The sequence below is a fragment of the Scleropages formosus genome, chromosome 1, assembly GCF_900964775.1.
Source record: "Scleropages formosus chromosome 1, fSclFor1.1, whole genome shotgun sequence".
NCBI classification, from domain to species: domain Eukaryota; kingdom Metazoa; phylum Chordata; class Actinopteri; order Osteoglossiformes; family Osteoglossidae; genus Scleropages; species Scleropages formosus.
Window position 1 is genome coordinate 9172108 of NC_041806.1, and position 14651 is coordinate 9186758.

Consider the following 14651-nt stretch of genomic DNA (forward strand, 5'->3'; position numbering starts at 1 on the left):
AAAAAAAATTTAGAAGAAAAAAAAAAAAAAAAGCGCTGCGGTGCGCTCCGCTACGGTAAATGTGCGGACACGGAGCCCAAGGTTACACTACGAATCCGCAGTACAGTCCAATACCTGACAGCAGCTGCTCACACCCCGCCCCCCCGACACCATTGATACAGCTGCTGTCACGGCCTCAGCAGGAACAGGACTCGAACCCACAACTTACAGGACACCTATCCAGGTCTTCAACCATTACAGTAGCATAGAAATTTGCGGTGGCCCCAGCATCACTTACGTTCGCTCGAAACAAAATCATTTGGCGTGTCTCGTGTGTCTCTGGCAATGTAAATATTATTATAGTCAAGCATTTTATCACAATGCATAGAAAAAGCAAAAAAAAAAAAGAGAGAAATTATTAAAACCAAAATGGTATCTGGTTATCCTTACATTTATTCACATAGCAGACACTTCTCCAAAGCAACTTACAATCGATACTATGTAGTGTTATTAGCCCACACACCTTATTCACCAAGGAGACTTACACTGCTAGATACACTGCTTACAAAGGGTCACTCATCCATACATCAGTGGAACACTCTGTGTCACTCACATACTATAGGGGAACCTGACCAGCATGTCTTTGGACTGTGGGAGGAAACCAGAGCACCTGGAGGAAACCCACAAAGACACAGGGAGAACATGCAAACTCCACACAGAAAAAGTGGGGATTGAACCCCTGTCCTTTCACACCACCCAGGCACTGTGAGACAGCAGCGCTACTTGCTGTGCCACCATGCCACCTTTAACTCATCTACATATATCTATACATGTCCCCACACACACACACACACACACACACACACACACACACACACACTATATAGCTTTGAAGGGTGTCTCATGCCACCAGTTAATATCCCTAAAAACATTGTACTGTTCAGTTCTTGGTGCAGCGGGTTTGGCTAGGTCCTGCTCTCTGGTGGGTCTGGGGTTCGAGTCCCACCTGGGGTGCCTTGTGAGGGACTGGAATCCCGTCCTGGGTGTGTACCCTCCCCTCCCCAGCCTTACGCCCTGTGTTGCCGGGTTAGGCTCTGGCTCTCCGTGACCCCACTCGGGACAAGCGGCTTCAGCCACTGTGTGCGTTCAGTTCTTTCACAGTTGGTTCGAGGCAAAGCAACATGTATAGCCACCCATTCTAGTTTTAGAGTTCAACCACATCCACTGAACAGCTTTAAAAGAGTTTGTGCAAAAGCTCAAAAGCTGAATAAAATGCAGCTTATTCATTTAGAAGTCAAATAAATTAAACTTGCTTTTCAAGGTTTTTGTCTCCATGGATCTCAAGACCTTAAAGATGCTCACAAATGACATGGTATTTTCTGCTAGCGGATTTTATACCACGCAATATCAAGTCACAATATGGCATGAGAAATCGGGCTCCTTGCTCTCCCCGTTCGGCATGAGAAATGAATATAAAAGTGATTCTGGCACTCAAACTGGTCATCCTCATATTGATCCATTTTAAAAACAAAGAACTCTAAATATTGCGATACAGCCAGATATTTAAGTAGGGCGTAATACAGTTTACAGCTCTATATTACAGTTAATACAGCTGGTAGCATAGTGGTTAGAGTTGTGGCCTTCGGACCCAAAAGGTGGCAGGTTTGAATCCCAGCTCTGGCTCTAGTACTCTTGAGCAAGGTACGTACCCTAAATTACCCAGCTGTACAGACAAGTTAAAAAAACTCAGTTTCTTCAGAGAAAAACATCTAACTAAACGTAATACAAATGATATTGCTATATACAGGAGAATTACATATACTAAGCATTCTTACTGTAGACCAACGATAAGAGTCCAACCATGGTGACCATTCTGAACTACAACACCCACCCCACTTATCACTTGCAGTGAAGAGGGAAGTACTTTACTAATATTTAGGATAATTTGCAGTAACTGGGGAATGATTAGATGGCACGCTTGACTGAGCCAAATGGAGGAATTGGCCGTAACATCCTTATTTGTTTGCAAAAAGCACCTTGGGATTCCTAATGACCAGAGTCGGAGCCTTGATTTAGAATCTGCTGTAGAAAGCAGGAGGTCCTACTGCGCAGTAACGCCCAGCGCTGCCTGGGCCAAAGAAAGGAACGTCTTCGCTGGAAACAAAGTTTAATCCGGCCTCCCTAGAGCGTGTGAATGAAAATGGACAAAGGCTAATTAAAAAGCAGTCATTCACAAAAATGTGATGCAAAAAAAAGGGGGGGGGGGGGGGGGAAACTCGGTCAGTTCTGTCATCTTATTGAGTCTCGTGATGTAACAGACGTGGACTTTGCCGTACTACCGCTGAGTACCCTTGAGCCCAGCATTTACCTTGAATTGCTCCAGAATAAATTGCACATCTGTATAAATGGGGGGGGGGGGGGTGCGGTGGCACAGTGGGTTGGACCACAGTCCTCCTCTCCAGTGGGTCTGGGGTTCGAGTCCCGCTTGGGGTGCCTTGCGACGGACTGGCGTCCCGTCCTGAGTGTGTCCCCTCCCCCTCCGGCCTTACGCCCTGTGTTACCAGGTTGGCTCCGGTTCCCCGCGACCCCGTATGGGACAAGCGGTTCTGAAAATGTGTGTGTGTGTAAATAGGCCAAATGCTTTAAATCACTTTGGACAAAAGCATCAGCAATTTGCCAGTTTAAAACTGCAATAATAAGGTGGTGTACCAGTAGCGCTGGCACAGAAGTAGTAAACTGGGCCAATTAAAGGTGCACAGTAAGGAATCTTCCTGCATGTCAAATGCATAAAACTACATAATGATCTATTTCTCTGCTGGTAAACATATTTTGGCACTATACAATTTTTAACATTTATTTTTAACTGACAATTACGTTAAAAGTTATTCTTTGCGTCTCTAGCTACACCTATCCACCGATACAAAAACCACTTGTCCGATGCGGTGCCGCGATGGTCCGGAGCCTTTCTCGGAAGCATGGGGCGCGAGGCACGGTACATCCCGGACAGGTTTGTCCACCGCAAGTCACATCTCACACACCCACACGGTCCCACACTAAAAGCACTTTAGAGTTATAGATCCGCCTGAAACATCTCTTTGCACTGGGAAGGAAACTGGAGCACCTGGGCAGAACCTGGAGAGAACGTACCGTCTCCGCATAGACCGAGACGGATACAAAGCCAGAGCCGAAGCCACATCCCCAAGAGCCAAGAGGCACCGGCACGACCCATCGTGCCACCGGACCGCCCTCCTCACATTAACGATAACAAAAAAAAAAAAAAATGCAGACTTTGGTTACATTTTACCCGCTGATGCTGAAAACTCTTTTACAACCGCTTTAAATTTGCCATTTGCGCGAAGGCTGAAAAGCAAACACCGGGACATTCGTTTTCGCAGTGGTTTCCCATTAATTCCGCTTTTCTGTATCTTCTCCTTCGAAAAATTTAAACCATGCAAATCCGATGGAGATTAAACGAGCTTAGCACTGGGTTAAACGGTAAAAGAGATTTATTTACAGTTACAGTTACCGAATGATGGGTGGCGTTCCTGGGCGACTCCATGCACCGGATGCAATGGGAAAACACACCGCCGTCAGGTGTTTGTCCACCTAGCTCTCGCATACAGCAAGGCGGTGCAATGTGTACGGCCAAGGAGCCACGCTACGCACGCCGTCACGCGCATTTTTGCGGACGCGGTTCTAACCTCGGGCACGCCGCTGTCGGGGGGAGCTGGCACCCTCCTCCGGCACGTCGGCTCCACCTGGCTCTGCTGGCTTGTGGCCCGCGCCGCCCCTCCCGTCCGCCCTGGCGCAAGCCGCGCTCTCTAAATGGAGAGATTTACCCCCCGATTTCCCCTGGGACGACACCATCTGCCCACTGTCACCAGCTCCATTGTAGCAGCAAATGCACAAACACGCACACACACAAAACACACACGTTACCTCCGATTACGAACTTCCAGGACAGACAGACGGCAACCTACATTTACCGCACGCAGTGGCCGCTACCTCCGCCGCATTACTATGCGTTTCTCTTCCCGCAGGTAATATATAAGCTGATGTAAACAACAGATATTAGAAATACCTATAAAAAGCACAGACATCAGAAAGCAGCGTGAAATAAATAACCAAGTTCGCTGGGCCTATTTCTGGGTAACGGGTGGCTCTCGGACGCATCTTTTCCGAGGCGCTGAGGGACATCTCAATAATGTGACCCCACCCCACCAAGCCCTCGTCACACGAAGAACAGCGGGAGCCTCCTCAGATGGTCATTGATCCTCCGCTGCAGTAGCCTAACTGACCCGAGGGTTATCCGAGGTAACATTTACATGCTTTTCCAGCAAACAGACCCTTAATCCAATGGAATTCACGCCACGTTAACTTCAATCAAAATAAAAGTGTGTTTTTGTACCCGAATGTTGGGATTCCTTAATTTCATAATTAACCCGTAAGTATAGCTCCCTAAGGGGGGGGGGAGGCAGTGGCACAGTGGGTTGGACCACAGTCCTACTCTCCAGTGGGTCTGGGGTTCGAGTCCCGCTTGGAGTGCCTTGCATTGGACTGGCGTCCCGTCCTGGGTGTGTCCCCTCCCCCTCCGGCCTTACGCCCTGTGTTACCGGGTAGGCTCCGGCTCCCCGCGACCCTGTATGGGACAAGCGGTTCTGAAAATGTGTGTGTGTATAGCTCCCCAAATATAACATTTGCTCGGCGCAAACGCACTCTTCCACCAGGGCTCCGTTACGTATGATTCTTTGCTTCTCCCCTTGAAGCGAACCAGAACGCGCCGCTTTAGGCCACCGTTCGTTTTCGGTGCCAAGTGTCTCAGTCAGCGCTCCTTGCGATATCACCAACTCCTCGTTACGTTTTGTTTTAAAGCTCTCAACGCAGACGAGTCTTCTGAAGCTCTCAGACGCAGAAATAATTACAGCACGTCGTTGCTCGTAACTTTATTTTTAGCACTAGCTTTCCGACCTAACGTTTCGTCCTTCGTGTTAACGGTTATTTTAATGCGCCGTGCACGAGGCCCGCGAAAAGTTATTCCCGACATGCGAACGTGAGGTGAAAACGATGAGCAGCGTGGAAATACCAAGTTCCAGCTGTCTTGGGGTCTACCAGTAGCCCGGCCCCGAAGGCTCGGAAGCGTACGAGCAAGGCACAAAGTGTGACGGCGATGACACTCCCAGACGGGGAGGGGTAGCACGCCCTCTCCCAGCTGTCCTCATACGCATTCAGGGGAAAGGTCCACGGACAGAGCCGTTGACCCTCACAAATGCTGGCTCCCTCTAGTAACCAACACAACCACCACGTTTAACCCGCCCTTTTTCTAAACAGCCATAGGTCCCGATGAAGCTCCCCCCGCCCCCCAAACTCTCTTCTGGTGTGGAATGTGTTTGTTTCATTAAGAATAGCAAACAAAAAAACCACAGCCGTGGAGTTGAAAAAGCACCTTTTCAAACACCCTTCTCCGCCGGACGATGATAAACATCAAAGGCGAAAGAGTCACAACAAAGGCCTTTATCAGATTTCCTTCGGCCGACATCTGGAACGTTCCGGTTGAGGGCTTTCGGGAGCCGAGCCTCATCTTAAACGCATTTCCCATCTGACGGCGTAACAAAGCTGAACGCGCCACACCCCCCAAAGGGATCGGAGAGGAGCCTGGGAGCTCTCACGGGCTCTTCTGTAAAGACCTCAAAATGCATGACAACTGCAGCTAAAGAGTTCTTAAATCAAGCTAATACATAAAATATGAAGCTGAAATCTCTGAATCCGTAAACTCCGTACGGTTTAAACGTTCTGCGTAAATACAGGCTGATTTGACAGCCCTTTGCACCCAACTTGCACAAACACCTTTCACTGGGACTTGCACCGTAAACACCAGGACGGTTCAAGTACGCGCTCGCTGTGCTACCAGCGGGCTTGTCTGTGCAGACGAAGAGAGAGACGGAAATTGTTGGTAGCCCAATTAATTAAAACTGATCCTGCAACGCTTTGGAAAAAACAATAGGTGCGTTTAAAGCTGTTGCTTTGATGGCTCATGGCCTTCATCTCAAATCCCACTCCTGCTGTAGTACCATTATTCAAACTACCTACTCTGAACTGTGTAGTAGAGATACCCTGCTGTATAAAACAGTAAATCACTGCAAGTTGCTTCGTATAGAAATAAAACTGCAACTTGCCTACGACAAAGGCATTAAGATAAAGGTTAATAAATAATAATAATAATAATAATAATAATAACGTAACGATCCCTGTTACTGAAGAACACCCCGTTTGAGTGGGAACAGATGTTCATTTTGAGTAGTTGTGAATGACAGGAATGGTGGGAAATGTAGAATGGTTGTTCAACCTTGTTGGGGGCTGTGAAGGATTATAAGGAGGTGAGTGCATGTTGGGTAGCGTGTAAGGCTGGCTCGAGGTGGTGGTCCTAGAGGGAAAAATGGGTCCTCGGACCGAGAGCATTATTTCCGTTGACACTGGCCGATACCTGATACTAGACGATGTCCAGATGTCTTCTACATCACTACATGAAGCACCATGTGCACAGTTCTTTTCGTAGTAGAGCACTGATCTGCTGCTGCTAGTGCTGCTTTATGGAAAGGACACGGCAGATGTCTCACGGTCACATCACAAACACACAAAGGGCACTCGTCGGCTCAACTCTTGTGCCGTGTGGAAGGGCAGCGCTTTAGGACTGCTTGTTCAAAGTCAGCTACACAACTCATCTGTGAGATGCAGTTTGGTCAACATACCATACTCCTCCCCAATCTGTTCCAGTCTTTGAACAGGATGGCTGAACTGTCAGCGCACTGATCTCAGGCTGTTCCAGAAAGAGACGATAAAATGCTTCTCTCAACTTGGTGCGGTAAGCACAGAGTTTCTTACCAGGCGTGTCAGTTGTCAATTTTGTTTCTTTTCCGTTATACATGACTAGCCAGAACAACTCCTTTCGCAAGCAGCGGATGCTACGCGGTTGAATGAGGCATGAACGGCAGACTGTTACGAACAAACGTTGTCAGTTGAACTGCCATTTTTTATTCCGTATTCAATAAAATGTTTAATGCATGTGCTTTTCCTCCTGGTAATAGACACTATGTATGGATGGCTGGGCACATGTTAATCTGGTGTACAGGGTTGGCCACGTGTGTTCATTTCCGAACAGCACGTTTCCATGATATCCGCACTGCCTTGATTTAATGAAACGTGTTTCACGGAGGTCAGCCGGTAGTGAGGAAGTTAGAGCCAAGGACCCGGGTTCAAATCCATGCTGGGCCCGTAGAAGGGTTAGGGTTAGGCACTTACCGTGAATTGATAGTGGTAAAGCCCAGCTGTAGTAAGAGAGAGGTAATTTCAGGGTGGCACAGTGGCACAGCGAGAAGCACTGCTGTCCCACAGTGCCTGGGTGGTGTGAGAGAACGTGGGTTCGATCCCTGCTCAGTCTGTGTGGGTTTTCTCCAGGTGCTCTGGTTTCCTCCCACAGTCCAAAGACATTCTGTTCAGTTCCCCCATAATGTGTGAGTGAGAGAGTGTATGTTACACTGATGTATGGATGAGTGACCCATTGTAAGTAGTGTATCTAGCAGTGTAAGTCACCACAGTGAATAAGGTGTGTGGGCTGGCAAATAAACGTAATTTATAATAATGTGCAAAGGTCTCAAATTCATGAACTGTACATCTTCAGCCAAGGTTGGAGTTTATTCTACATCATTCTCCAGAGTGTATGTGTACAGTTTTAAAAGCAGAGGTGACCAGGGCTCCCCCAGAGAGCTGTCAGACTGTGCTGACAGACACCCTGCCTCTCGAATCGCCTGCAAGGCCCTGCTGTGATGATGGATCTGCACCTACGCAGGCGTGGTGTGAGCTCCAAGAAGGGACTGCACCAGCTTCCCAACACATCCCTACTACCTACTTAAAAGCCAGCAAATCCTGCACGAATAACTATGCACAGCCTGCATTCCACATCAACAAACACATGCATGTACTAAAATATGACATCGCACACAGCAAGCTCATTCCATAGTGTGTGTGTGGTGTAAGAGGCTGCAGATAAGCCTGACAGTAATCTGTTTTCCTCAATATTCTCATTAGGTTTTCTGCTGTGGGGGGGGGAATCAAAGGATAACAGAAGCATATTTTTCCAGTTATCCTGCCTCTCTCCGTCATAAGAGTTTAAAATATCTCAACCAATTCAAAGCTACATCCTCCAAGTTATGACACCCTGCCTTCCAGGGATTAAAACGTTCCTCTCACGGCAGTTTAAAGCCCTCTCCCCCATTCGTCTGGAGTCGCCGAAGCTAGTTCTCCAGCTCTCCCTCTCTCTCTTTTTCTCTCCCTCTCAGCGCTGCCACGTTGTCTGTGGTTCCCAGTGGCATGGCGTTCCCACACACTGACACAGTGACACACTCTCCGCTCAGCCCCTCCTTTCCCTCTGCACGGCTTTGCGCGCAGCTGCCGCCGGCCCGTCGCACAGCTCTCGTGTGGCCACGTGCGTCACGGATCAAGCAAGCTCTCGTTTGCTCGTTCGGGGATCTGCATCGCAGCCGCACTTACAGAGGAACCACCAGATACCACACATACACACACACACACACACACACACACACACAGCCAATAGCCTTTCCAGGCACTGCACCAATGCCACTGTAGAGAAGAACAGCAGGAATAGGAATAATAGCACAGTGGTTCGTGTCACACAGGACTTCCAGAGGAGATGAGCACAATCAAGAACATGCCAGCCCATGCGCCCAACAAATGAACGGGTATTTGATTACCGCAAAGACGTACAAAGATTAAGAAATCAGGCATCAAGTATTTTAGTTCTGTTTTGCCCGCACCGACTGCAGTGTCCCTTTGGTAGGAGGAGGAGGCACGGCCGCCCTACAACCCCCCCCCCCCCAACAGTTCGGGGATCCAGCAGAGCCGTCCAACCAGGCTCGCCGGAGTCTCGGATCAGCACAAAGCACAGCGGTATGCAACGGCACTCCTTCTCCAGAACAGTAACTACAATGACTCCTTTCTGGAGTAATTTGAGGTGGTGGACAACTGAAGAACGCCTGCATTGCCTTTTTATTGAATTACCAGCTGCAGTTCGGTAAATGCAATTAAGGGGAAGGAGAGCGATCATGGCAACAGTCCCCGCACACAGAGACAAAGTGTGTCCCGTCTGTTTTCTTACGCCTCCAAAATCTATCCTCGCCATCATTTCCTAGCGTCCCTTGCACTGATCTTAACATCCAGCCCCGGTTCATCATCCTGGTCAAAGCAAAACTGTTGGAGAAATAAAAATTAAAAACCACACTCTTTTATGCCTCTATTTGCACGCAACCATTTTCTACATGAGTAAATGCGGAGTTTAAACACTCGCTTGATAAAATCGGTGATAAGAGCAATTATAAATCTGCTAGACAGAGATACTCCACTGTAAACGTGAACAGTTGCATGTGCATATAAATAAAACATTAGTACTGAAGACCCGAAGAGCATCTTTTCCAGTGGTTGAATCGAGGGGCTTCGACGCTATGGTACGGCAACGCGTATGGTTATGTTCACAAGGGGCGTCGGCGAACCCAAATGACTGTCTTGCCACCTAGCCAAGGAGTCACAAGACCAAGATTTTATGGAAAGTGGCCAATGAGTGGGGTCCGCTCCCTCACCGAGCGCAACACACACACACATCCATACAACACGCTATTTATATCCGCAGAGCTCTCAGCACCTGTCCCCCATCACTGACATTCTCAGTCGCCATCCCCAGCACAAAGACACGTCTTGGCACATGTTCACGCCAGCGCTTCCCTCTGCTTACAGCACACACACAGAGAACACCGGAGATCCTGCGCAGAGGCTCTAACGCTTGGAGCTCTCCGCTGTACCGGCACCCGCAAATTTCTTCCCGGAGATGTTGGCCTGCTGTTGGAAAAGTCCAGTGTCGTCCACAATAAAGCTTTTCCTCTTGCCCTTATCTGCAGCCACTTTCACCCTTGACCACCGGAAGCTCTTCCGCAGTAACCATTAACCGAAGACTCTACCGAAACATGTGGTCTTGCATCAAGGTACGTACAGCAGGGGCAGCTGGTAACGTAGTGGTTAGAGCTACTGCCTTTAGACCCAAAGGTTGCAGGTTTGAATCCCACCTCCAGCTGTAGTGTCTTTGAGTGAGGTACTTACCTTAAATTGAATGACACTGGGAGATCAGAGAAAAGAGAAGCCAAGTAGTTTACTGTAAGCGTTTGGCCAAATCCCTCCCACGCTTAACTCAAATGGTGCAGATAGATGGCCTTGTTACACAGTTACTTCTCAGTACTAATCATATCTCTAAAACTTCCCTTTGGCCACAAGTAATGTTACGCTTTTTAAAACTCTTACTCAAAAAAGGGGTACTTTTTCCATATTAAATACTTTTATCCCTGGTAACGCACCAGAGGAATGGTTCCCTCAGAGGAAATCTCAGGCAGAACAGGAGCAGACTGCAGCATCAGGAAGCGATTGGAGAGGTGCCTTCTCTTTAATTAAGCAGCGTGTGTATTTCTTAAGATGTCTGGAAAGTCCTGGAACATCACATCCCACCACTTATTAGTAGAAAATGATCAGGGATTAATCGACGCTTGATGAAGATAGGGGAGATCCGAACGATTTACACAAAAACGGTTATACAACGTTCACACTCCTTAACAGTTCTAGTGACACATCCTTCCGTTGGAGACTGTTAGAGGCTTAAAGGATAAAAACGGTAACAGAAGCAGCACGGCATTTGGAATGCAAAGTATCATTTGACTGCAAAAATTGTACCACAAGAGCCAGATCACACAAATTTGTTTGTTGCTACTGGAACACCAGCGGAGGCTACTGAATACATGGACTTCAGCTGGATCACTTCCACGGAGGAAATAATACACGTGGCTACGGAGAAAGCGCGGTTGTGATTGTAGTCTTCTCCCTGGAAACACATTTTTTGTGCAGGAGAGGGGGGAGGAAAAAAAAAAAAAAAAAATTGTAGGCTTAACAATTCCCATAAATAACATCCTGCATGGCAATAGACATAAGGCAAACGCTATCTGATTTTAAAAATCATTCATTTTTGGATACCGTATTTTCCATTCAGTAAGTGACCTGGAACCCAAAAGCTTTTTCAAAAAAGTACATCTGACCCCGGTCCAGTTCAACACCTCTCTTACATTACAAAATATTCGCTGAAGAAGCTTTCATAAAATCTGCCTTGAAACAGAATGATGAAAACATTTGCATTTTTTTTTTTTTTTTTTTTTTTTAAAAGAAAGGAGATCAGAATGAGAAATCTTACGAGCAACCATTTTTCTGAATAAACAATTCAAGGATTTCAATATATTTGATCGTTATCCTTTAGTTATAACTATAAGAGTCAATATATGCACTGACACAAGCGCAAAAGTCGCACACTCTTTTCAGACAGACGCAGACACGTAGACCGACGGTATGGAAACGGCTGCTTCTGTGTAATCTAATCTCTCCTCCAGATGGCTTTTATAGGAGTATGGGGGCGTTTATAAACTTCTTAAAGGGTATGTCTGCTATGTTAAAGGCATAGATCCCACTCCAGTGTTCCAGCAGAGGAGGCGAGCGCGTCTTTCCCGCTCACAGGCGCACGCGGACGTGACTAACGGTTTAGGTTTGCCCTAAACATGGTCAGGAAGGAGGCATACATCTGCAGCAGAAGCAAATCCGGAACGGGCTTTGAATAGTCTGCAAAAGTAAACAACAACAGTCAGTTTGCATTTAAGCACGACTCCAAGAATGTTTCTGGCACGCTGTCAATTGACCATCTAAGGCAAAGTACAATTTAGGAACAGTGGTGGCTATTTCAAACATTTGGTAAATAAGAAAGGTTCTTGGTATTTTTAATGCCTTAAATGCAAAACTCGAGTCTCGGTAGGAGCGCGACTCGTACGATCGTAAAGGTGCGCGCATCCGCTCGAGGACGGAAAGCGCGGCAACCCTGGCAAGCTCCCGAGCGTCACCGTTAGCGCTGCGCTCGGATACATAGCCGAAGGCCCGATTCAGCCAGCCGCAGTGCATAATTACACAGGAGGGGAAGGGATCAGGCATCCATGGCTTTGCACTCTGACTCACTTCCGGTTCCCCCAGCTGCAGACAGCTGTACATTAACATTTTTCCCACCAGCCCCCATTCCACATAAAGCACAGTGCTCTGGACCCTTCAGCCCTCCTCCACGAAATGCTGAATCTAAGCAAGGCCATCTGCGATCAGTGCCGATGCTGGGCCTTGGACCGGACTCTGGGTCTCTGTTGAACCTGCGGTTACCAGGCCAGTGGAGGAGAGACCCTGTAAACAGTGATGCACCTACAAAACTATGGTGGTGTCGCACCACACAAAGTCACTTGGACCACACACTGAAAGCCTGGAGGCACTCTAGCATTGGTAAAGAAGAGCCTTCCTTGGATTCCTACTGCCTTATGCTCTGTAAGCAGGAAATTTAAAACTGTCAGCTTTACAATGTTGAATAACACGCAAGACATACGAATGAATCAAAATATTTCCCCAGTTATCCCCTCTGGCAACGGATGCACGGTTGTATCAACATGGAGAAGTGTTTTTCAAGTGATATTTCATTGCGGCAAAGGCCAGACACATTTACAGTGGTTCTAAGAACAGTGTGAGACTGTTGTATGAGAGCAAAACAAGTCATGAAGTCAAACACTGCGTCCAGCCTATCATCCCACGCTGACCCTGAAATTAAGCATAAATTCTGCAAGTCGTGAAACGCTTTGGGAAAAAGTGTCAGATAATAAATATAAATCTGGCAAGCAGGTAATGCAGCATACATCAGAACCCAGTAGAGGCAGCTAGTAGTGTAATGGTTGGCCCTACTATCTTTGAATCCAAGGGTTGCAGGTTCGATCCCCACCTCTGGCTGTGGTACCCTTAAGCAAGGTACTTGCCCTAAATGCTTTGGTAAGATTACCCAGCTGTATAATTGGGTAAAAAACTGTAACCTTGCAATAACTTAACATTCTAAGTCACTTTAGAGAAAAGCATTAGCTAGATGAATGAATGTAAATCCCACTGTGTACAGCATGTCGGTTTCATTAATACTGCTGATTTTCCATTTATAGCAGCATTGCTAGGTACACCACCATAATTTTTTTGCATAACAACACACTGTATTCAGTGGAAGATAATCTACTGAAATCTGTTTTACAGACCAATGAAGATTCCTTTTGGTGCCGCTTGAGTCCATTGTCACAGGTATTCCATGCCGGACAATACATGTACACTAAATTGTATTCCTGGAAAATGTCACCAAAACTTCATACTAACAAATATGACCATTCTGTTCTTCTTCAGAAATCTTTACTCTTCCTAAATGTTCTTCACACAAGGTCAAAGGGGGGGGGGGGGGGGGGGAATCAAGGGTGATATGCAGAAATTGTGTAAGTGTTAGAATCCAATCCCCAAGTCGGCGTAGTCATCGGAAAGCTTTGGAGCATTTACAAGCACCAGCAGGATCATATGCAATTCACCCAAATCATAACCGATACCAGTCATTAACAGTGCAAAGTTAGAGATTAGGGCAGAATTGTGTGACCACCCCCAGCCGACTAATAAAAAGCCACATCGTTCAGTCAAAACCATGCAATGCTTCGCCCGTTGATACACATATGAAATGCAACGGTGCCATTTTCAAACTTCCAACCTTGCCGAAGACTTAACCTTCACGGTGCAACGTAAAAACTTCCGCTCGTTGTTTTAGCGTTCAGCTGGTTGTCTGTGGGCGGGTGACGCCTCCTGACAGACGACACCATAAGCGCAGCGAGACAGGAGCCCAGTGGCGTAGTCTGGCATGCAGACAGCAAGGGGTAGGGTCGCTGTCAATCCTGAGCATCATGCATCTGTCGCACAGAGATAAATGGGGAGGTCAGAGGTCAGGTTTAATGTGCCCCTACCGACGTCGAGATGCAGCTGAGGAACCCCGAAGAACAACGTACGAACATTCCACAGTCCCCTGAATGAAATCTGAACGGGTACTGGTGTCTCGCACACAAAACCCAGTACCCCTTACTTGTCATGGCTCAATGGGCACACTGATACAAAAAAAAATATTACAGGCACATGCCATGGAGATCCCTGATCCCTTCCCCTCCTGCGCTCGGATCGGACCACATTTACAAGACGGGCAGTTAATTTAGAAGAGTGCTCATACCACCCCGAACCACCATGTCTCCATCAGCAAATCGCCGGCATTCCCAGTTGAAGAAAATGCCTTTTCCACACAATGAAATGGAGCTCATTTCAACAAAAAAACAGTTATAAACTGCGCTGTAGTCTCAATGGCAAATATTTCCTAAAAAGAAGTATGGTCATCACCTAAGATACGCCCATTAGAGTAATGAGAATTGGACTGTACCGGGAGTTTCATTTGATACCACTGCTTTGTCTTTCAAGCCCTTTCTGCACGTTTATAAAGACTTAATTTAGATTCCACATGCCTCTGGACAGCTGACCAGAACATTCACATTTATTCATTTAGTAGATGCTTCTCCCTAAAGCGACATATAATTAATCTTTATTATTTTGCTGACACCTTTATCCAGGTTGTCGTACAATGGTAGATATACTACGCTAAATACGGAACAACCCTTCATCTACCTACAGAGCACAGCAATGTAACACACACACACACA

General features: G+C 47.1%; 1 protein-coding gene across 3 annotated transcripts in view; it reads right to left on the bottom strand.

Moving 5' to 3' along the window:
- fgd1 (FYVE, RhoGEF and PH domain containing 1) overlaps positions 1-14651 on the bottom strand; it is a 45544-nt gene that overhangs the window by 24237 nt on the left and 6656 nt on the right. The window lies entirely within an intron of this gene.